Source organism: Harmonia axyridis, chromosome 6, assembly GCF_914767665.1.
Source record: "Harmonia axyridis chromosome 6, icHarAxyr1.1, whole genome shotgun sequence".
Taxonomy (NCBI): domain Eukaryota; kingdom Metazoa; phylum Arthropoda; class Insecta; order Coleoptera; family Coccinellidae; genus Harmonia; species Harmonia axyridis.
The window spans coordinates 32,187,046-32,211,510 of record NC_059506.1 but is presented as its reverse complement, the minus strand read 5'-3'; the positions used below and the strand labels follow the sequence as shown (position 1 = coordinate 32,211,510).

Genomic DNA, 24,465 nt, shown 5'->3' with positions numbered 1-24,465 from the left:
AAATGCTATCAACATAATCATTGTCAGACAGATGATTTCCACGCTATTACGTAGGATTCATAATCCAAAGTAACCGAAGGAGAATGCATGTCATCGAGGGAGAATAGCGATATACCGGTTTCACCCTTATTAGGGATCATCAGTACCGCATAACTCTACCCAAGATGACAAACAAACGAAATAGCAGGCACCTTTTTGAATGCATTCATCATTCATTTCCAAATATCAGCCGTTTTATTTATTATTCGACAGGAACTAGGTATATTCAACAAAATTAAACCAAAACCTACATCAAAAAGATGAAGACTTATAACACGTCGCGTGAATAGCATTAAAATTCCCTTTCTACCACAATCCAGTAGAAAACGGGTTCATTATAACGTAGAACCTCCTTTCTCCTACCGAAACATAAAACAATTCATCCCCGCTTACAAACAAACCTACTTAACTCGTAATCAACCCTGTATCAGCGCGATACATCTTTATTTCACAGAGTTGCCAGAACGCCGTAACATATTACCTCTCACTTTCATACCATACACCGAAAACCCAGTCTTTCATTCTCATCTCTCCCGCCCGCAAAACCATCCTGAGAGCTTCGGAACAATGGCAGCACCGTAGCTGAAATGACCGTAGCTCCAAATTAATGGAAAGAATGAAATTACGACTTTGGAAGTAACTGCGTACGGCGCGCAGAACCAGATAAAACTGATTTATGGCCGAATAATTCTCATAACGGCCAAGTGGGCCATTGGAGTGAGAGAAGACGTTAACAGCTTTTGCGACAAAGAAATATCGATGTATCCGTTTTTTCATTCGGGCCGATACTGCTCCCGCGGAGATTATTTGATGTGTTTTAGCGCTGGCGAATGCCTTCTAATCCTGGCTGTAAATTTGCGATGGGATGAGTGTATCTCTTCTGGAAATAAAGGGGCTTGGAGGCGATTCCGCCGGCTTAGAAAGGTTTATTGTCACTTAGTCGTTGTTGATTTCGGCTATGGAGTCTCTTTGAGTCCCTGAGGTAGCAGGGCCGAGAGGAAAATATTGTTTTTGAAAGAAAACCGGCTATATCTCAAACGGGAAAATTCTTTGTTAATGCAATAATAAAGAGATGTATTAGGTGGAGTAGAAAGATATTGATTATTTTTCCAATTTAGATAGCTTCAGTTATCTGAATCTAGCGTTGTATAAGTCCGATCAGGTTCCACTAGAAGGTGTTAGAAAGGTGACATGTTGTACTACAAAAACTTTTCTGACCGTTTGTGATTAGTTGACTCACGTTAGTCTGAGCGCGCATCAATGATGGACACTAGCAAAGAGAAAATACGCTATATTTTACAGATTTTCTTCGACAATGGCAAAAATGCAAGCCAGGCGGCTGAAAATGGAAATAATGTTGGTGATAGTGATACTGTAGCAGCTAATTTCGAGCAATTTTGGTTTCGTCGATTCCGTTCCGGTAATTTCGATGTTAAAGATGCACCACGCACTGGAAGGCCAATTGTCGGAAATGTCGATAAAATCATGGGCATTGTTGAGTCCGACCGTCATGTAAGCACTGTTTCGATTGCGAAGAGATGAAGAGTGCATAAAACCCTTTTTAACGATTTGCATAAAGCTGGTCTCAAGAAGAATCGATGGCACAATTGAATCTGAATCACGAATACCAAATTCAAGGACTTCAGTTTCATTCGCATTAGCAATGAGTGAATTTTTCCGACACCAGTATTCAAAAAACTGAATGATTAGCTCACACTTTGCCCTAAATTCTTCCACACTATCAGCTTTTACAGACAATGAAGTATCATCCGCAAACAAAAATGTTATACACTCAACAAGACGCTCTGGCAAGTCGTTGACGAACAATAAAAAAAGTAGTGGTCCAAGGACTGAACCCTGGGGGACGCCTAACTTATTGAAGTATTGCTTGGACACACAGTCGTCCTTTTGCACGAATATGGAGCGATCAGAGAGGTAGCTCCGAATCCACTCAAGAAATATACCTCTGAAACCCATCTTATAGGGCTTATCCATCAAAAATGTGTGCTGGAGGCAGTCGAACGCACGGAAAAGTTCAAAAAAGACACCTGCCGAATGCGTACCCGCATCCAATCCATCATAAACAAACTCCAAAAAATCTGTACAAGCAGTCAGGGTCGATCTACTAATCCTGAAACCATGTTGTTGATTCGATAAGATAGAATATTTCATGAGAAATTGGCTAATACGATGGTGAACAATCTTCTCAAGAACCTTTGACAATTGGCTAAATATTGAAATTGGTCGATAGTTAGCTATATTGTCTTCAGCTTCCTTTTTATGAACAGGTAATACCCTAGCTAGTTTAAGTATATATGAAAAGGAACCAGAGGAAACTGATGAGTTGATGAGGTATACTACATTATCTGCTTTTAGATGCGCAATTGATTTAAGAATTCTTGCCGAGATCAAATCTATGATGCATCGATCTTGGATCTAGGTAATGTTCTGAATCGATATCAGACCAAGTTAACGGTATAGACGACACAGACAAATCAGTGTCGTTGTTACTACCATAGAAAAAATTTATTGTATCCGGATGAATTGAAGCATCTACATCTTCAATTTATATCATACGAGCATCGAGGTATCGAAAAAACAGCATAACTTACCGTACTGCAATACATGCAGAAGCGGGTACGCTACGAACTTACCGAATAACCATTACAGAAATGAAAACATGAATATTATGGTTGAACTGGTTCAATACGCGGGTAGCGCATAGGAGATGGAATACCGAATTTGATGTTTCAGCAATGGGCCCCGGCTATTACGCTGCATGCCATCATATCGAGACAATCAGAAAGCTATCTGCATTGTGTTGGATAAATGGGTCTCCCATACGTCGGCATTTGGTAATCTATTACCTCGTCACGAATGAAATAATGAAATGTTCCAAGGATTCATTATGCCGGGTAATAATTCTTGGCGCATCCCCGCATTCTGGCGAAATATAAACGTAATCCCTTCGATCTGCATAGCGTATACATCAAATTCGGAATTATTGAAAATGTACGTGAAATATCGTCGTGGATGGTTGCCTTTAATTTCAAAGGGTGAGTGTGAAATTTCGGTTTTGGGAAATGGTAAATATTTCTTGAGGGGCAATCAAAACAGGAAGATTTAGATGGATTATAATTCATTTAGAGTTGACCGGAAATTTTTAGATCGAACAATTTTTGTTCAATTTAAGAAAATAAGAACATGGAAACAATTTAATTGACGAACAATTAAAAGTCGCTTCATGGGAATGTTTTATAGTCCTATTAATTCATTCGATTCTGTCGATATCACGAAAATGCTTGCTGTTGAGAAATTAGTCCATAATTTCAGAAATTGTATATTGTAGACTGAAATTTTTTGAAAAATGTTGATTATTTTTCTATCGAGAAACTTTCGTCTAATTTTCCATACTCGGATCTCAGAAAAAAAAATGATAGTTGCTCCATAGAAATTTCATACCGTTCCATTAATGTTTTCGATTACGGTGATTACGAATGCTTGTTCTGAGCGATTGGTTCATTATTTCAGAATCATATATTGTGAACTGAAATTTCCAACAGATTTTTCTGAGCTACAGAGGAAGTTAAAAGTTTCAACCGCATACGAGGAACCACTTCTTCCAGAATCAAATGTTAGTAGTTTTTGGAAAGTAACCCATTCACTGTCAGTGATCATCACGACTCTAGTAACCTTTCCCGCATCGTTGTCGACCTATGGCTACTTCAGCATGATTCAGATTTCTGAATCTTCCGACCATCCGAACATACTGCAACGATTTTGACACTTCAATTCATGTTACGCTACTGGAATTTTCAAGGCGCGGTAACTTGTCAATTCATCGTATTCGATTGGTCGGGATGCGGATGCGCGTATCTGGAGAAAGAAACAGAGAATTTTCTGAAAGATTTTTAATAGTTATCGAGACTTCAGGAAGGATACGTACCTTGTTTTAGATTTCAGTCATTGTCAGTTTGATTTGAGATTTGGAATTTAATATATAGGCGAGAATTTTGTCGGATTTCCCGGTAATTGTTGACATGAATATTTGCATTTATTGAGTGATAATCTTACCAGGACGAATTGATCAAATGTGAAACAGTAGTTTTTTTTTTAGGGTCATCCATCTTGTAGAAACGTATTTCAGATTTGGTAGAATTCTTTTTGTGTCAAATAATTCCAACAAAACTCCTTCTCAGGTTTATTTTATGATAAATGTAATGATTCTTTCATAATTTCTTGGTTAGAAATCCAAGAAGGAGTTGTATATTCAGGTTTACATATTCAACTATCGTTGTTCACTTTCCCAAAGCACCTTCCGTGGGATTGGAACAACAGAAACCTCTCTTGGGATTGAAAAATATCAAGTAGTACTTCCTTGAGATATAGAACTTGGAATAGTAGATACTTTAAACCACTTTAGTTCCTGAAACTGAGAGAATACCTGCGTAACACCGAGCGTTATTACATCAACTTCGCTGAATGGGAATTGAAGTACTATAGCTTCCTGCAAAGATCTGGTGTTTAGAAGGCTGAAAATGATCTACAGAAGAGGTTTCATCCTAACACAGTAATTCATTAAAAACCGATTTGAGTTAAGTTTTTATTTCAATATTATTTGTTGAGAGTGAAAAGGATCGATCTTTGTATATTTTAATTTTTCTTGCCAAATAGGCCAAACCACCCCTAGAAATCAGTCTTCAGAGTCTCATGGGCAATTGTGACGTTACAATATTAAGCCAAAGAATAAGTCGAAATAGTGGTTTTTTAACGTCTCTCCACTCCAAACACCCGGATATCCGCCTCTGATTCCGACCTTTCGCAAAAATACGCCAGTACGCGACAATCTCCAGCTCCGACATCCGCGCCCGAAACTTCTTCATCTTGGGAACAATCGCGAAACTTCGAAAACGTCCCGCATTGCAAAGTTTATGCAAGAAAGCCGTGACACGCGTCTCGTCCTCTTCCCATTGTCCCGCGACCGTCGCACGTACGAAAAGCGACGATTCTTCTAGCCGCCACACTTCCGCGATTTACATGACAAAAAGCGCATCCGCGGTAATGGCAACGCCGTCGCGAATAACCAGAAATATGACTTTATTACCGCATGAATAATACAGCAGCAGCAACGGGGATGCTGGGTTGGATCCCTACGTGCGGATCTGGACCGATCGTTCTTCTCTTGCGCGCGGACAAGGGAATTTAGTGCGGATTTCGCGGAAATATGCTCGGAGATATGTTTCGAGCCGTTTCGGCGGTTTGTTCGTTCGGCTGCACGCGGGGTCCGTTTATAGCTTCGACTTTATCAAACTCCGGATGAAATATGACGGAGCTGGTCCGCAGCACATGTTAGAGGAGCTTATGTGCTGGCTGTTTCTCACGAGCGCGCGATATTTCGCGTGTAACGCTCGTTTGGGTATCTGCATAAGCATTTTCTGGTGTTGTATTGGCCTTTTTTTCTTTATTTTACGAGTTGGTAGCGCGTTGGTTGGTTTATGAGATATTTCAGAGGGGGTGTATCAGGTTTTTACGTATGGAGTTATGATCTAGCGTATCAATGATTGCCTTTCTGTTCATATGTTATCATTCTTTTGAAATTGTCAGGAGGAATCAGTAATATCCCTGATTGAAATTTTCGATGTACGTTCTTGATAGTGTAAATTTTCCAAATCCATATTACGTACTATGCTCACTGCCTCATGTCTCGATCCCTACACATCTTTTCTTTAAACTCAATATACAGCTTTATAGATTATTTCTTAATTTTTCATCACTTTCTCACATGAATTTCGCTTCATTTCATCGAAAGTTCTTTAAATATTGCTTTTCAATAGGTCAGTTGTTGGATTATCAGCATCAGCTTGTGACTTAACATATCTACACATGGTGTAAAATCAGCTGAGTGTATAATCAACTCGACCACCTCTTGAAATGATTTTATAATAAAATTTTGTTGTCAATGAATTTGTTTTGAGCTGGTTACATCATGTTCAATAATGTTTATTCTTTCGTAATCAATATCCAAAACCAAATACACATATCTTCCAGATTACAAACAACAACAAAAAATCATTGTTCTGTATCATAATCCATTGACTAAAAATTTTCGATTGAATTGTTCATCAATCAGCAATAATGTCGACGAAACAGTTGAACAATTTTCAAGCGTTTTTGAAACTTTTTACTCTCTACAATTGAATAAAATAAAAAATAACAAAACTAATACAGCTTGTTGCCATTTAAACCATTTTGAATTGTGTGGTTCTCATTTGAAAACCAGTTACTATCTTCGGCCAACAACCCTTCAGCGAAAATCAATTCACGTTTTGGATATCAAAGAGATGCCTTGAGATCAATCCTAACATAATCACAGAGAAAAATAAATCTAATATGTTACCCACTGCAAAAGTGATACCACAAAGACATCTTCAGCACTGTCCAGTTCATGGTTACTAGAGTGATGTTATGAATCAGTTCGTCATATTCAAAACCTGGTGCTTTTTGGTGGTAATGGTAGTATTTGAGTATATCTTGACCACATTTTCACCCAAAACAGGTATCTGTTGAAATGAATTTTGTCGCTCTGAGATCCGGTAATAATTCCATAGATAAAATGAAATCTTAACTGAAACCATTCTAAAAAATATGAGAATATAAGAATCTTCATCATTGTTAGCTTCAATAAAAGTAGATATGAATAAGACTCTCACCTAGCTTCATTATGTAAATCATTTCAGAGGAGCCATTAATGATATCAGCAATTCCAGAATTCTTCACAACAAAATCAAAAGATTTATACCATCACCCTCAGAATGCCTATGATAATGCAAGTGTGAATATCTGTATCTGTCAAATGAACATAACTCATTTTACCCATGTTTCTTCACATCTTTGTCATGTTTCCAGATTACAAAACGGATAGTATTTCTTCTGTAGATTATGACTTTGTTCCAGAATTCTTTCTGCAATGTGACCATTGAATATATGTTGGGTAATCTTTGTTGCCGATCGAGTGAATCTATAAACGTTTCAGTTTTTTTTTCAGTTTTATGTTGGGTGTATTGAAAAGGTTGATATCGCTCTTGTAAACCTTCAGGGTAACTCGAAACTTCTATTCGAAAGGTGGATAAAGCTGTAGAACTCTCTCAATTTTTTTTTTCGGTTCCACAAAATATATCTAATCTAGGGTCTTGTTTGGTTCATTCGTCATCTTCCCATCTTCTACCGCGAATGGCCCAAATCAACAAACACCAATTTGCATATCATCCATTTACAACACAGACCGATCTACGTGGCAATCAAACCCTATATCGCCCGCAGTTCGAACCGACATCGCCATGACACGGTTCATGTTCAATTCTGAAGGCATCGATTCCGGTGTCGTGAACGTTTATCGCATTCCCTTATTCGGTCGAGTCGGCAACGATCAATCGGGGTACATCTATCATTAGGAGGGTGATATGGGACGAGGCGGGAAGGGATAAATTCGACCGGGAGAGACTCGCTGAGTGCATTTCGATGTTTCACCTCCAGAGAAGGCTGCTCTCGATCTGCCCGCGCTATAATTCATCTTTATTACGGACCGACGACCGTGGCGTCGTTAGTTCTCATTCATGCAATGCATGTCGACTACAGGTTCGAACACCGCGGCACAGCGCGTATATATATATAGGTATCGATCTGCGTGGATGTGTGCGGGGTAGCTTTGAGGCTTTGTGTTGGTGGTGAATGAAAGCTGGAAGAGTCAGAGGGTGGTTTGATGTGGATGAGATGAGAAAATTGGGAAAAAGTAGGTTCTAGTGAAGAAAGAGTTACTAACTAACATAGAAACTGCAACACCCAGAAGGAGCTTTTTAAATTTTAATTTTTTTTTTGGTAAAACATAGTAAGTATAGCAAGGAGTGATTGATTGAAATTTGGAGAAAAAAAACGGAAGGTTTACATTTTTTTTTTTATAAATGTGTAAAAAATGTGTTTGTCCACCGCGATTATCTATACCCTCCCCAACACGTCTCTGCATTGATGCAATGAGATGGTCTTTTTCTTCTTGGGGGATACTATCCCAAGGTTCATGTACTTCATGTTCCAGAGCCGCCAAAGTCCATGAAGACTAGGGTAAATTTCCAAACATGCTCTATCGGTGAAAGATCGCAGATCTTATAGGCTATGGCAAAACATTCACATAGGTCAAATCGGAAAAGTTTAAACTAACTCTGGCAACATGGGGTAGGGCATTATCTCGCTGAAATATTGGATTCTTGAGCCGGTTAAGGTAAGGGAGAACATATGGCTTCACTATTTCTTGGAGGTAACGCAGCGCTGTTATGTTACCTCGAATAAAGACTGAAGGTGATCTACTTTCATGTGCAATAGTACCCTATACCGCAATGCCTACTATCCGGTGTACATGACGCTCAACATCAAACTGAGGTTCTCGTTCTCCCCGACGTCATCTAACCCTTCTTCGGCCATCATCTGCACCCAAGGAGAATCGCGATTCATCAGAAAAAACGACCTGATGCTATCCCACATTCCAATGTTGACGTTCTCTGCACCACTGTAATCGTTACCGGCAATGCTCAACCATCATAGGTAACACAAGATGAGGTCGATAATGCTGAAGTCCAAAAGACCTTATCTGGTGGTAGACGATTCGGACAATTACAGAACGGCCTTGTTCTCCTAACAACTCATCGGCCAAAGATCGAGTTGTCACAAATCGGTCTCTAATCGCCATAAGTCTTAGACGTCGATCTTGAACTTCGTTTGTGTCCCTTCGACGTCCGGTGCCTACTATTCTTTGATTTTATGCATTATCGAACCACGCTTGACAACATCTCATAACAGTAGTTGGATTTCTGTTTCTATGGTTAGCGATTCCTCGAAGTGACAGCTCCGCCTCCCGTAGACCAATAAATCGATAATAATTCCTCTTTCAAATTCACTTAGCTGGCGATAAATTCCGCGTACACCTGCTTTAGCCATTTTGACAACAACTTAACATCGACTTTGGATCTCCTTGGTTTGTTGTAAAATTCAAAAAACTTGCAAAAAAGGACTACAATATTTAAGTAACAGAACTTGTTCACATGAAGAAACCTTCACGATTTTTTTTCACCAAATTCAATCTTTTACTCCTTGCTTTACTATCTTTGTTTCACCAAACAAAATTAAAATTTAAACAGCTCCTTCTGGGTATTGCATCTATTTGTCAGTTAGTAAATGTAGGTTTAAGGCATGTAAGGTATCATGAATTGCTGATTCACATCAGATGGAAATATCTACTTGAACCATGCAAGGTTTGGAATTCTATGTTTCCATCATTCTCCAATAGATTTTGGAATCTCTTCATTGTCTCCATCATCTCAATTATTTCTCATGTTATCACGAAACAGTCGGTTCGGTTTGTCTTATTCTGTTCCTTCTTGAATTCGATTGATGCCAGGAATATCCCTCACCAAGTTAGCATTCATCTCCGCCAATCATCTCAGCATCTCTCTGGATACGCTTGGAGGTGGGGCTCTGTTGTGTTTTCGATTAGCTCTTCCTTCATCAAATTGAACTGGAAAGGTTCGGTTTTATATACCAAAAAATTGTCTTCGTGTCCAATATTTGATTTCTTTATCGATCTGTGTGGGTTTAAGGCAAGCAAGGTTTTTCATTAATTGCTGATTCACGTCAGATGGAAATATGTAATTAAGCTGTCCAACGTTTGAAGCTCTATGTTTTCATTATTCTCCAATGGATTCTCCAACCTCTTCATTGTCCCCATCGCCTCATTTTTCTCTCATTTTATCACGAATCAACAGTCTAGATCGCTCCGTCTTATTTCTTTCCTTCTCGAATTTGATTGATGCCAGGAATATCCCACACGAAGGCAGCGTTTATCTCCACCATTCATCTCGGCATCTCTCTGGATGCGCCCGGAGGTGGGACGTCTCGGTTATAACGGCCAGAGACCGAAGATTTATCGGATGCACTGAAAGGCACCGAAATTGACTAGACGGCTGTTCGGGAGAACCACAAAGAAAGCAGTAAAAATCTGTTTTCCTTCGGTTCCGGCGGTGAAACGGGCGTCGATAATGAGCTTATTGAAAAATTCTCTTTCCGTCACTGAAGTGATCGACGCCGCCTTTGGTGGTTGAATATTTTCCAAACAAGGTTCACTTATCGGTGGTTAGCGTTTGGGTTGTGCCAATTTTTGGTTGGGCTAGATTGGAGGTGGTGTTACTGTGAAGGGAAAGGGAAGAGAGGATTTTTATATGGAATTTCACTCGTTTTGGATATCAAAATTTTGTATACAGTTTCCAGAAAATAACAGCAATCCATTTCGATGAAGTCTTTAACAAATAGTGTGAGCATGAAGATAAAGAAAGTTGTCCTGCTATCAACATTAGTACCTATTTGTAAAATTCTTTATCTAAACGTCTTTCATCTGGATCTTCTAGACATTTACAATTTTTTTCGTCTAATTTTTTTCTGAAGAACCTCTTGACATTCTTACTTGACTTCCATCCATCCAGCTCTTGCAGATCTAAGCACGTTGATAAGAAATGTTGGAGTGAATCTTCTCGTACAGTGCTTGGATTTTTCAGACTGAGATATCTATGATATGAATTTTTTCAGGTATTTTAGGTAAGAAGTGAAGACCACTAGGCTGAAATGTTCATTTATCTCTTCTATAGCCTTTCAAGAGTCTTCAGTGTGTAATATGAGATGGTCGCAAGGTTAAGATATTTTTAATAATGGTAAAGGTTCAATGTCACTATTAGATACTACTGCAATTAATTTTTTCTGTTGCTAGTTTTTGTGTCTGAAATAATCACAATTATTTTGTTTTTCTCAATTCCCCAGAACAACTTCCATCATCAAGAATTCCTCTTCTTAGGATGTACAGATGAATTGAGTGACTTTTGAAGAAGCTATTTTACAAACGTATTTTGCTCAACTCGCAAAAAAATGCACCTTCATCTTCATGTTCAATATATTCCATATAAAAAACTTGTTTCGAAAGGAAGAGAGGAAATTGACAAATATGGTATGTTTATCAAGAGGAAAAATGTTGGATACCGAAAACTAAATTATACAAAATGCTCACTAGAGATGAAGTCAATCAATTCATGTGTACATCCCAAGACGAGGAATTTTTGATGATGAAAGTTGTTAATGCCATAGTGTGGCATTAGACCTTGTCTACAGATCTATATTGACCAAAGCTCCATCAGCTTCACAAAATGACCTAGCCGATTGAATCCTCTTAGAATGTCCATATAGACATTCTAAGAGGATCTATATTGACCAAATCACAGATCTATAATGACCAAAACTTCATCAGCTTCACAGAATGACCTAGCCGATTGAATCCTCATAGAAGACATTCTGAGAGGATCTATATTGCTCAAACCTCCATCATCTTCAATCAGCTAGGTCATTTTGTGAAGCTTATGGAGCTTTGGCCAATATAGATCTGTGTTTTGGTCAATATAGATGCTCTAAGAATGTCTATATCGACATTCTAAGAGGATTTAATCAGTTAGGTTAGATTTAGATTTGATTGAGGAGGTTTCGTTTCACTGCGACCTAATGGTCTTTTGTGCCCCCCATCAGAGCTATTCTCTTCATAACGTGATCTACAGCTCGCCTTCCAGTTCCAGAGTTCTGATGAACTCCAATGTCTGGGATGGCTTCAAAGGAGGCTTTTTCATCACTTCTATAAGTTTCGTATCCAAGGGCGGTTTTGCGTTGGCTAGCGATGGCGAGCAAAATGCGAGGTGTTCGTCGTCATACAACGAACTGAGAAGAGTCTCAACTCCATCAAGTCTCTCTGCAAATCCAAATCGTACTCAAACCCGAGCACATTTTCATCAGGTCGTAAAGGCGCCACTACCCGTTACATTGTCGTCCCGTCAACGGCTGCAAAACGTCATAGACGTATGATAGTTTCACGTCACGAGGTAGTAAAAGTCGAAATGAATACGTCGCGTGGTATCACCGCAGCCAAAAGCGATAAAACACCGACGACCGACGTGGCAGAGTGGGCTGAGCGGCTGGCGTACCATTTTAATTTTTCGTTATTGGAACATAAACGTGGAGAATGTGCAATAAAGGGACGGGATATAATGAGTTTTCGTCCGGGGAAATAATTCATCGATTATTGATGAGGAGGTTCGGATGGGTTATTTATTTCCGAGACCGACGTCGACGTTGAGAACGAACAGGTGTTCCTGGGATCTTGGAGAGGCGAAACAAAAGTTTATGGGGACTCTTCCTTTATTAACGACGCGCGTTTGTTTTGGGATTCTGGTACTTCCGATGGGTTCATTGAAGTTTTTATGTTCTTCAAAATGTTTGTGATTTGATTTTTGAGTGCTCGTTCCCCGAACTTATCGTTCTATAATTTTGTTACGATACGGGATGGTCCTGATTTTAGTCCAATAACTTAGGCGTAGGATAAAACAACTATTTTCATGAAAAATGTTCATATAAATATACATTCTGACAAGCTCCATTTTCAAAATACAGTTTTTCACTTATAACTCTTTGGGGTATCGCGTTTTCATAGAGATTATTAAAACACTGATGGACGACAGACGAGAACTTTATTGTGGTACAGCACTTGGAAACATTCTTGAATACTCTACTAACTCAACTGGTCATCATCTCGTAACTTACTCCTCTGAACTCTCCTTTTCCCAGTTTTATACCTGGGTTACGAACATAAAATCATATTGTACACCGTGAATTTCTTCTTCCTTTTCTTATTCTCTAAGTTTTATGCTAGCGCAATGGTATCATGGTACCTGCACACTTATTAGGGTAGGGGAAAGATATTCTCTATTGTATCTTTCTGAGAACCCTATGAATGAGGAAGTTGTATGCACAAGTACCACGAAAAACCATTGTTACACTAATGCAGGTACATTTATATTATGTATTGTGACGACAATTTCAGCTAGACACAGACATAATGTCTAATTGCTTTTTGTCGCCACAACTCTAGTATTATTATATTCATTTTATTTGATAAATTTTTGGCAGCATCAACTACTTTGGTTATTACCCGCATTATAATATTTATTGTTTCAATGTTGAGGTATCTACGTTCTAATGACGCCTGCCACAATTATCCAGTGGCGTAGATATAGGGATCTCCATAGAACTGAAATGACTATTCTAGAGTTTCAAAGAAACTCGATGAAGATTCGAATTGAAAACCAAGTATTTCTTTCCATTCTTTCAAATCGAAACGTAGCGATCACAGCACCAATCCAGTACTTATCTATATTTTAAATGACTATAATCGAATTCCACACTTGTGGTTATAGAAAATTACATATCAGTATTTAATTCAAGAATCCAAAACAGCATCCGATACAGTAATAAACCAATATTAAAAGCAGAAACACGCAGAGCAGACCGACGTTACATACGTACGAAAATAAGAGCACAGGTTTCCCTATAAACGAACACACTAGCCCAATTTGACGCTGGTTGACGGTGACCGTCGACTACCAATCTAATGAATCCAGATGTCTGTCATTCGTCAAGGTCATATAAGGGTTAAATTCGAAGCTTGAACATAAAATACATGAAAATTTTATCGCTATTCTCTGTTTACCGTAGTAATTCGAGAAGAGTATGGAATTCACCACATTCCTCCATATTCTGAAAGATTTCGTATATCTACCGAATATTTCCTATGAGGAGATTGTAGTACCACAGCTAATGCTACTCCTTCTTACTCCTCATCAACTTCATCAGAAAAACTGCTATAGATACATTTTGGTTATTGTGTAGGCACTCTCAATAATTTGACTAATCTTTATCGATGGGTCATCGATGTGAACAAGTTGACTTGTCTTCGGTTTGTGTTCTTTCTACCCCCTGGAAGAACAGCTCTCCAGTGGTCTCGGAGATGGATAATTTGAAAAAATCCCAAAAGTCTTATTGTGCATTCGGCCTGTCGCTTCAATGAATAGGTCTTGTTGTTGATTCTCTTTCTTAGGTGACTGGATTTGATTCTAGGTATTTAAAGTCAAATTCATTTCAAATTAAATGTAATAAATAAAGATTAAAATAATACGCAAATTTTACGCCAGAGAGCTCAAAAGCCAAGATTTTTCTGATCCGTATACTCATAAAAGTGAATTGACGTGTCTACTGGGTCTTAACACAAGCACATAAGCTCAATCGACGCATCCATCCGGTCTAGCCAGCGTTGCGTTGCGTCGACTGTAGTATGTTTCTGTCTTAGAAACCTCATTCTTATTAATCGAGACTGGCGCTTGATTATTTGCAACAATTGCACATCTTCGCGCAGCATATTCAAATTAACAATTTCTTACATTTCTAACTACCGAAGTCGAAAGCGAAGAACGAAATTTTTTCGGACTCTGCCTCCAAAAGGAATCCACTGACCTCTCGCAACGTCAGCCCAGATCGGCGTGGGAATCGGACTGACAGAAAACCGAATGGTGTGTTGTATAAATCGCATTATCCGTGCAGAACTAGGCGGAGATGCTCCCGTGGGATTGCGATAAGCCGCTTTTTAATTGGACTGCCCGCATTGCGCCTGAATCCGCAGCTTCTGATTGCGACTTTTTTCCTCTCGTGCAGTTTGCAGGGCGCGGGATAACAAGGTGCACGCACAGTTACATGCATCCGTTGCCTGTTTGAAAATGCGGGAGGCGTTTATCTGGTATGCGGGATGACACGTTGATAACGGGATGTTTTGTCTTGAATGGCAATGACGCGAATCCAATGACAGTATTATACTGTAGAATTAAAATAATAACAGCAATAGTCCTCACCTCAGAGGAATGAACATAGATAGACGTAGCATATGTCATTTTCAGTAAGCAAAATCTGTCCCCAACATGAACTATCAAATTTGACATGAAGCGCGCGGAAATGAAAACATTACAGTGATACTATATTTCAATCGATTCGCGAGTTTCTCCACAAAGAACGCACTTCTTATGTCCCATAGTGAATCAACGTTTCATATCAACTCGAAATATATTGAGATGAATACCTAAATATATCCTAAAACAAACGCCAAACCACGTGAAACAACGGATGACACAAGGAGAGCAATAGTTGCCTCACCTTGGATTTCAGCAGATCGATACAGAAAATAATGAATATTCTGCTTATTATGAAGCCGACAATTGGAAAAAATGTCGGATTCATTCAAATTTGCATATTTAATCGGGAATCACTGAAATAAATATATATCTTTCAATATAATATACATTCATAATGATATATTGAAATTGTGGATATATCAGAATCCGACAAACGTAATCTAACCATGTTGAGGACATGTAAAACTTCCGTATACTCCCTCTTTCTATGTTTTTTACTCTATGGTCCTCATTCATATTGACTACGTAGAGTATGAGTCGACAAAAAAACGAAAAACAATAATGAAACAGTGTTAATATAAAAATTGACATTTTCCTTATACTAATATGAAAACGCTATCTACTGCTCAACTAAATTTAAGAAAATTCGGACATTTTGGGACTGTTTCAAAAGTGTTTATTTGTTTTTTCACAATTTTTTCGAATATGAGGAATCTAAACGTTAACTCACATATATAAATCATTTTCTTCTCATTCTTTCATGAGTTTCACAGTTTCAGTAGGAAAATTATTTTTAATTTATGTAGAACAAAATCAGTTCACTCAAAAATTTGAAAAAATGAGTTCAGTATGGGCCCTCGAACCACAGCTTGACAACGCCTTTGCATTCTTCTAATCAGAGTGTTGAAGTAGGCTTGACCAATTGCTCTACAGAGTTGTGGTAGAAGCCGTCTGAGTTCTTACTGCGTATGAGGAAGGACTTGGTGAGAATCTAAAGCTCTTTGTAGCTGATCCTGAGCATGTTCAATGGGATTGAGGTTTGGCGACCGAGACAGCAAGGCCAAGTGTGGAATACCAGGTATTTCCAGAGCTTCATCGACAATTCCAGAAAGATGGGGTGGCGTTTTATAGTCCAAGTGTTTGAATCGAAATCAAAACATCAGAAGCGTTCAAAAGCCGCTGTTCCGTGATTCGACAAGTACTCAAAGGCTCTCTACGTGTAGCCACAGTCTGAAACTTATCTTGTGCATGTCGAAATTAAATAATATGTTATTGACACTTCTCTATAAATAGCAAATTGTTTTTATATTTTGAATATTTGACATATCCGGTGCCTGCCGAAGAGATGACTCGATTCGTCTGAATTTTGGAAGACGTGAAAGATGGAAACATTTTGCTCTCATTCAGTACTAGATACTTCAAGGAATTCTTCAAAAGAAGACCAGAAAACACAACTTCTTCGAGCTGCGGTATCTACCCCAGATTGTCACTTCCAGTCCAACGGATAATTCCATCGCAATACAAACTTTATCGATACGCATGGCGTGTCTAGATTCTATTCCAGATCCGGAACACTACCCGGAAACTGTAAGTCGACCATAATCCAGAGCACTAATCACTAAACACAACTAGCAACTAGCTGCTTTCAGAATCGAATAAACATTAGCCGTAGTTCCATTGACGTTCGACACGCTACCCTCGCTTTTCCACGGTGGGCTGCTTAGAATGGGGTGTGTGAATTGCAGACCGCGGATTTGGGGTGCCAGTTTGGAGATTTTCGATGGTGCTCTTCGAATTTGCTGCGTTAAACCCACTGCCATGTTGTTCATGTTTACCCTAAGCTACTAAGTATTGACACATTTATTCCTGGTGAGGATGAAATCCTCATCTTGAAATCTAGTCGAATGTATATAGGCGTACAACTTTGCTTCCGACGTTTTTTCCGAAATTTAAGGCTTAAATGATCCACGAATCGATCCAGTTTTTTACTTCTTCATAAGACCGGAAGTGCTGGTCAGCCAGGAGTTGTGCTTTTGATCGAAACAAGTGATATTCCGAAGGAGCAACGTCTGGAGAATATGGCGGAAGCGGTAGGACTTACCATTTCAACGTTTCCAATTATGTCTTGACCACTTTCGCAATATGGGATATAGCATTTTCATGCTGTAAAATCACTTTGTCATGTCTCTCGTTGTATTGCGGCAGTTTCTCTTTTGATGCTCGGATCAAACGCATTATTTGCGTTCGATAACAATCGCCTGTGATTGTTTTAGTTGGTTTTAACAACCCATAATACACTACGCCGAGCTGGTCTCTCCAAATATTGAGCATGACCTTGAAATCATTAATTTTCGGCTTGACCGTCGACGTGGAAGTATGGCCGGGATCTCCTATGATTTTCTGCGCTTGGGATTGTCGTATGATTTCATTTTCCTTCTCCAGTCGCAATGCGGTTCAGAAATCCCTTTCGCCTTTGCCTTGCAAGCAGCTGTCACAAGCAAACAATCACCGTTCAAAATGTCTCGGGTTCAACTCCTACGGCACCCAATTTCCTGCCAATTCTTGTTGCGTTTGATACGAGTCTTGATCAAGTATTGCATCTTCGAAAACTTTCTCTCTTCCACCGCCATGCTGGTCTTTGACGTCGAAATCACTTTTCTTGATACGTTGAAACCTCTCTTGGCACGTTCTTTTACTAATAACGGCCTCATCATTGGTATTTAAGAGCATTCGATGAGCCTCAGCTACAGATTTCTTCATATTAAAACAGAAAATCAAAACCTCCCGCACATGACCAGTATTCGACTCTTGAGCTGATATGTTTAATCGAGAATAACTTGATGATGCAGACACAAATCGACTAATATTTCGATGGCGTTATGTTTACAAATACCTAAGCTTATTTTATGACATCTACGATCTATTTTTTTCGACTACCACTTACCGCTACAGCTATCTAGTACAAAACGACGGAAGCAAAGTTGTACACCTTATACAATTCAGGAACACCTTGTATATTTGGTTAGTTTTATGAAGATCGAACCAAAAATTATTAAACTCATCAGAATCATATATTTCGATCAAGATTTGATCTTAATATCAGTTAGTTTTATCTCCTAAGGTTTTTTAAATTCCATGATAGAAAATCTCTCAGATTGAATAACCATCCATTTCCGATACAAAGAGATGACTTCCTCATTCAGCTTCTGGCTAGACGTTCTTCATAATGCTATCAGACACTTATCCATTGATGGTGATTTATTCAAAGCTTCATTATCCACCTGATCCTCTCCGGACTCAACTGAAGGAAGGAAAGAAAAGTTCCATTGTGCCCTCATAATTAGTTCTTTTGATGGAGATTCTCCAATAATTCACAACTAGATAATTGAACCCCATGGATTTGACTCCAAACTGTTGAAATATGCTCTATGACATTAAACACAAAGAAAGCGTTGGAATTTTTCGACCAAATTCAGCTGTAATGTTTGATTAGTTGAAGTTTGCAATTGATTGGAATTTCATTCAAAATAATCTAGTAACCATAGAATTTTGACTTGTTACTTGTCTGTATTGTTTTTGGTTGCAATTTTTTGTTTAAGTGTTCTTGCCTAGAGTGCAACAACGTCAAAAATTACATGAAGATGGTTTTTAATTCAGAAAAATGCAAATATCAAAAAATTGCCGATTCTGTGTCTATTCCTTCACAAAAATATAGGATTATGATATATTTGGTTTATTTCTGTTTTGGAATACAATTCAAAAAAAGACAAAATTTATAACCAACCAAAATAAAATTCAAAATAACTAAAACTGTACAAATTGAGTAAACGGTTTACAACTTGAATAACTAAGTTAACATAAAGACAGAAGTACATACGTACAATTTTTTCTCATCAATGCCTTATAGTTCAAGAAAATTACTGAATCTACTTTACGAAAATTGCAATTGAGGAACTTCAAACTAACTAAACGTAACTGTTTCTCTAGTATGGATTCTTATATTTATATCGAATATCCTTTATCAAGTAGACTCATTAAACCTATATAATTCAGAGAAACTGCTCATCATAAATCATCTTATCCGTCATCAAGCAAATTGAAATTTTTGTAATTGATTCATTAATGATAATCAGTTCCATAAAAAAAAAAGAAATTAATGAGATCACAAAAACGATTGAAAAAAAAAGCCTTCATTAATATCAATAATAAACCTCGAATTTCATGTAACCGTATTCAAAACGAATAAAAAAATCAAATTATATTAATTCTACCCCCAAACTAACAACCCTGTACACTAACCGACTCTAACCACTCTCATTTTATCCCTCCATAATTTCCAGAGTGTGTCTCAGTTGACTCAAATCCCCACAACAGAATTGCTTAATAAAATCTTTATGTTCACCCTTGTGAAATAAGACACCGCCATATTTTATCTCCTACGCTACCCCCCTTTCGCGTTCCATGCAAATTCGTCGGGCACCCCAGGCGGTTCTAGGCCCCCTTTTTTTCTTAATTAGACGTAGGACGAGCCTGCAATAGTGGCGTATGAGTGACGTGGATGCAGTTGTCTGTCAATTCGATCGAGTGTTACATTCGGACGTGTGAGGGCGCTGGAGACATGCTAATCGACGGTCAGAAATTCATAAATAATGACAGGTTGTCGAGAATGACGAATAGCTTGATTGGAGGTTAGGTTCTGATTTGTGCCGTGTTTTGGGTGGGCAAGTTTCGGTGTTTTGGGGTGAATTCTAGATGAATGAGGAAAAAATATTTATCAGTTGAAAATAATGGCAGCTATAAAACTCGTTTTGCATACCAGCCAACTTCAACTTCCCTCCTTTTCTGAGGAGTTGAACACTATTTTGTACCATACTTCTGGAAACCTCAATATTGGTAATATCTCAACACGTCAACCCCTCATGAAGTTTTCAGTATTATAATAATAATAATATAATAAACGACAGCATCAAAGAATTACATGCCAGGTCAAAAAAAGAAAAACAGACATTTCAGTTCTTGAAGAATTCTTCTGAGGAATACTGTATTTTCTAAAAGGATTTGCTTCACACCATTCTTCTCTGATAATTGCTCAATTGATTCAGGCAGCTTATTGTAGATTTTTGGGCCCCAGAAGTCAAAGTTGAGAAAATTTCCATCTATGGAATGGAATGCTGAGCTTCTCTCTTCCTCTAGTATTGAAGAGATGATAAAGGCCATTGGATGGAAAATGGTTCAGATTTTTGTGAACATTTGTAGCGTATTCAAGAATATATACTTCTGGTATGGTTAGAATTCCCAACTTTTGGAAAGGAACCCTACGGCTGTCTGACTGTTTGAGATTCATGATTATCCTTATAGCCTTCTTTTGGAGAATTAGGAGGTCGAAGACTAGGGCTGAGGTACCCCATAGGAGTATTCCATATGTTGCCACAGAATAGAAGTTGGCAAAATAAGTAATCAGAGCTGCGTGCCTTGAAGATATTTTATTCACTGTTGATAGTGAATATATAGATACGGACAGCTTCTTTTTCATCTCCTCAATGTGTGGTTCCCATGACAAAACTCCATCCATAGTTATTTCGGAGAGTTTGATAGTGTTTTCCTTCCTACTTGTAATTGTTGTTGTCTTCCATTCGTTGATGGATAGACAGTTGTAGTGGAACCATTTGCCTAAAGTAGATCTCTCCAACAGCTGTAGCTGCTCAACACTAGTATCCCTCATGAAAAAATGGTTATCGTCTACAAAAAAAAAAGGTTCTTGATATTCTTTTGGATGTCTTCATACTTAACTTGAGATCATTCATGTAAAAAATAAAATTCTCAGATAGCTCTATAATTTTCAGACTGGGACGACTCATACCTACAATAACTGATTTTCTTCCTATTTTTTTGAGTACATGGAAACAGAAAAATTCCAACTGTCCCCTAAAATTGGTCCAATCCACAACTCGGATAGTATATAGACCAATAACAGTCTCCTGTGGCTGCAACCCATTACGCTTCTTCACGCTCGAACTGAAAACGTTAAACGAAAACAATATCCCGCGAATATGAAGCAACTTATATTCAATATCCGCCTCGAAAACCCCTAAAAACTCCAACGTATTCACCCCCCACAGGCATTTTTGGCGGCACCAACTGATACCTCCATCCCAGGCACATGTCCCTATCGGTCTGAAATCGAAACGGTTGAATTTTGGCGTTGAATTCTGGTTATTGCCACCGAAAAAATCCACCCCATAGTCAGAGAAGTAGTGAGATAGGTGCTTCAACCCTCTTTTCGCCCAATATGTGATGTCTGGGGTATATATACATATATATATATTCTTTCGAGAAAGAGCAACACAAAACAAATTTTAACTTTAAATAACAAAGCATGAGTAGGTGAATCTCAGTATTATTAGGCTTATTGAAAAGTCACCGGTCTGATGCATAGATGGCGGTGCTAGTATTAAATCCATATGATTTTTAGTTGTTAATGATTCTGAGCAGGGTTTGAAGCTGTTTGAGTGCAATAAACCTGAATTTTTGCGTCGATATGTAACAATGGATGAAACATGGCTCCATCATTTGGCACTCCAGAGTCCAATCGACAGTCAGCTGAGTGGACTGCAAAAGATGAACCGAATCCAAAACGTGGAAAAACACAAGAGTCAGTTGGAAAGGTTATGTCATCAGTATTCTGGAATGCGCAAGGTATAATATTCGTTTATTACCTCCAAAAGGACCAGGCCATCAACAGCGATAATTATATAGCGTTGTTGAATCGTTTGAATGCTGAAATCGTTAAAAAACGGCCCCATTTTAAGAAAAAAAAGGTGCTGTTTCATCAAGACAATGCGCCTTGTCACAAATCAATGAAAATAATGGCAAAATTGCATTAATTGGGCTTCAAATAGCTTCTGCATCCACCGTATTCGCCAAATCTGGCCCCCAGTGCTTTTTTTCTGTTCTCAGACCTCAAAAGAATGCTTGTTGGAAAGAAATTTAGGGCCAATGAAGAAATAGTCGCCGAAACTGAGGCCTATTTCGAAGCGAAAGACAAATCGTACTATACAAAAAAAGGTATCGACAACATAGAAGATCGCCATAATCGCTGTATCGCCCTAGAAAGGAACAATGTTGACTAATAAAATCGAATTTTGCCAAAAAAAAAAGTGTTTTACTATGGTAGACCGAGGACTTTTCAATTGACCTGTTAAATGTTCTAATTTCCATCGTATTTTCAATGTAAGTGACCCATTCTGAAGAAGGATCTGAAATTGAATGGATAGCTTGGAAACCACCATGAAATTTATAAATTGTATTCAAGTATTCAAGTGGTCAATGGTTTCTTCTTTACCACACTCAGATAGAAGGCTATTAATAGAATGCCATTTAAAGAGCATACCATTACAACGACCATGGCCTGTCCTGAGTCTGTTTAAAATACACCAAATTTTCCTGAAATGATTGAAACCCAGAACTTTCTCTGATGGATCAACGATAAGATATTTGTTGAAGGCATTACAAGAACTCTATTCCGAATGCCAAATTTCCTTGTCACTTTCAATGGATTGAAGAAAAGTTTTAATCCGTAAAGGTTTACTTGACTTTAATCTGGCAGTTCTAGAATCTGGGGAGTTAAGATACAATTGGAAATAAGTTCGGATAGAAATGAAATTTTTCCCAAGATTTCTTGACTGCAACCTGTCTACGAATATGAGGCGGAAGTATATGCGATAGCACTGGTAACCAATCTAGAGGAGTAGATCTAATAGTTCTACTGATAATTCATACAGAAACGTTAAGCAATGTGTAACGTTACAATTGCATATGCTTCATCGGCGACCAATAGCATACGATTAATTGACAAATTACCGCTTCTTTGAAAATTCGCGTGAAAAATCGTTGCAAGTGCATCAATTTCACGAACATAAGCACTATTAAACCAAAAAACCAAGGCCAAAGCTACCCTACGAAGAGGTCTACCATCAGCACCCCTTCAAAAACGTCAAAAATCGAAACAATTGAATTTCGACGTAGAATTTCTCTTATTGTCGCCGAAACTACCCTCCCCAAAGCACGACAATTCGTGAGGTAGTCATACGAACCCCCCTTTAGCGCCCCATGTGTGACGTCTGGGGTGTTTCGCGTGCCTTCGGGGGTGCCACTGCCGTTCATCCTGGATATTAGCTTGTCGGCTGACAGGCCCCTTTGATAAGCGTCCGACTGTGTAGGTGTTCCGGGAGAACGATAAGATTGGTTTCTATCCTACGTTGGGGTGGCTGCTGTGGATGGTGTTATGGCAGTTATCGTAGTTGATACCTTGTTAGCCGGTGCGGGGCTTGATTGTCCGTGGCGTAGATAACAGGATAGGGTGTTGCACATGTTGGAGGGACTTCGCATGGTGTTGTGTTTGGAGTGTTTGAATGGATGAGCCCATAGCGTAATAAACATAGATAGAGGGAGTGTACGCAAGTTTTACATGTCCCCAACATGGTTAGATTACGTTGTCGGATTGTGATATATTTTGAAATCTACAATTTTACTATATCGTTATGAATGTATATTCGAGTGTATATTATATTGAATGAAATATATTTAGTTGAGTGATTCCCGATTGAATATGTATAGTTGAATATTTAGAATCCAATATTCTTACTAATTGTCGAATTTATAAGAAGTAGGATATTTATTATTTTCTGTATCTACCTGCTGAAATCCAAGGTTTGGCAACTTTTGCTCTCCTAGTGTCATCGGTTGTTTCACGTCGTTTGGCGCGCTTGAAGTTTGTTTTCTGAATTTCTGTTATATTTAGGTATTTGTTTCAATATGTTTCGAGTTAATATGAAACGTTGATTCACTATGGGACAGAAGAAAAGCGTTCTTTGTGGAGAAACTCGTGAATTGAGTGAAATATCGCATCACTGATATGCTTTTATTTCCGCGCGCTTCATGTCAATTTTGATAGTTTATGTTGGGGACAAAATTTGCTTACTCAAAATGACATATTCTCCCTCTGTCTATGATTGTTACTCTGACGATGAGCCTGACGATCAGTAGTATTGTGTGTTGCGCGGTTAGTTTTGGCTCAAGGTCATAATTATTTCGCCCTGATACTTATGATTTGCGTGTCATATGTCCAACAAAAATTAGAGAATATTCTACTTCTTCTATCGAAAAAAGAACTGGTGAAGAGGGTGTTACTCAATTGAATGGAAGTTAATATCATAATTTCAGTCATTGTTATGTGAATATTCGAGTAATATTCTCATAAATATGTCAATTTCCATAATATAAATTGTTCACAAATATTGAAATCTGTTTTTTTTTTTTCAGGTGAGTCTCGTTTCCAATCCTCATATTATCAGCGTTATCTAACTGTATCCTGAAATCAATATTCGGTAAGTATCTCTCACCCAATTTATAAGAGAAAAACAGTGAAATAGAATTCCCCACATTCTCGTTGCTAATCATGAAAAAATATTTCCATATCCATTCAAACAGCGTGAATTCTAATCACGAATACGATATATTCTTGTGATTTCAAAGTGCCTATCCATTCAAACGCTCTGAA

The 24,465-nt window shown here is 38.3% G+C and overlaps 1 protein-coding gene across 1 annotated transcript in view; it reads left to right on the top strand.

Moving 5' to 3' along the window:
* The window catches only part of LOC123682021, a 594,083-nt gene that overhangs the window by 224,991 nt on the left and 344,627 nt on the right, over window positions 1-24,465 (top strand). The window lies entirely within an intron of this gene.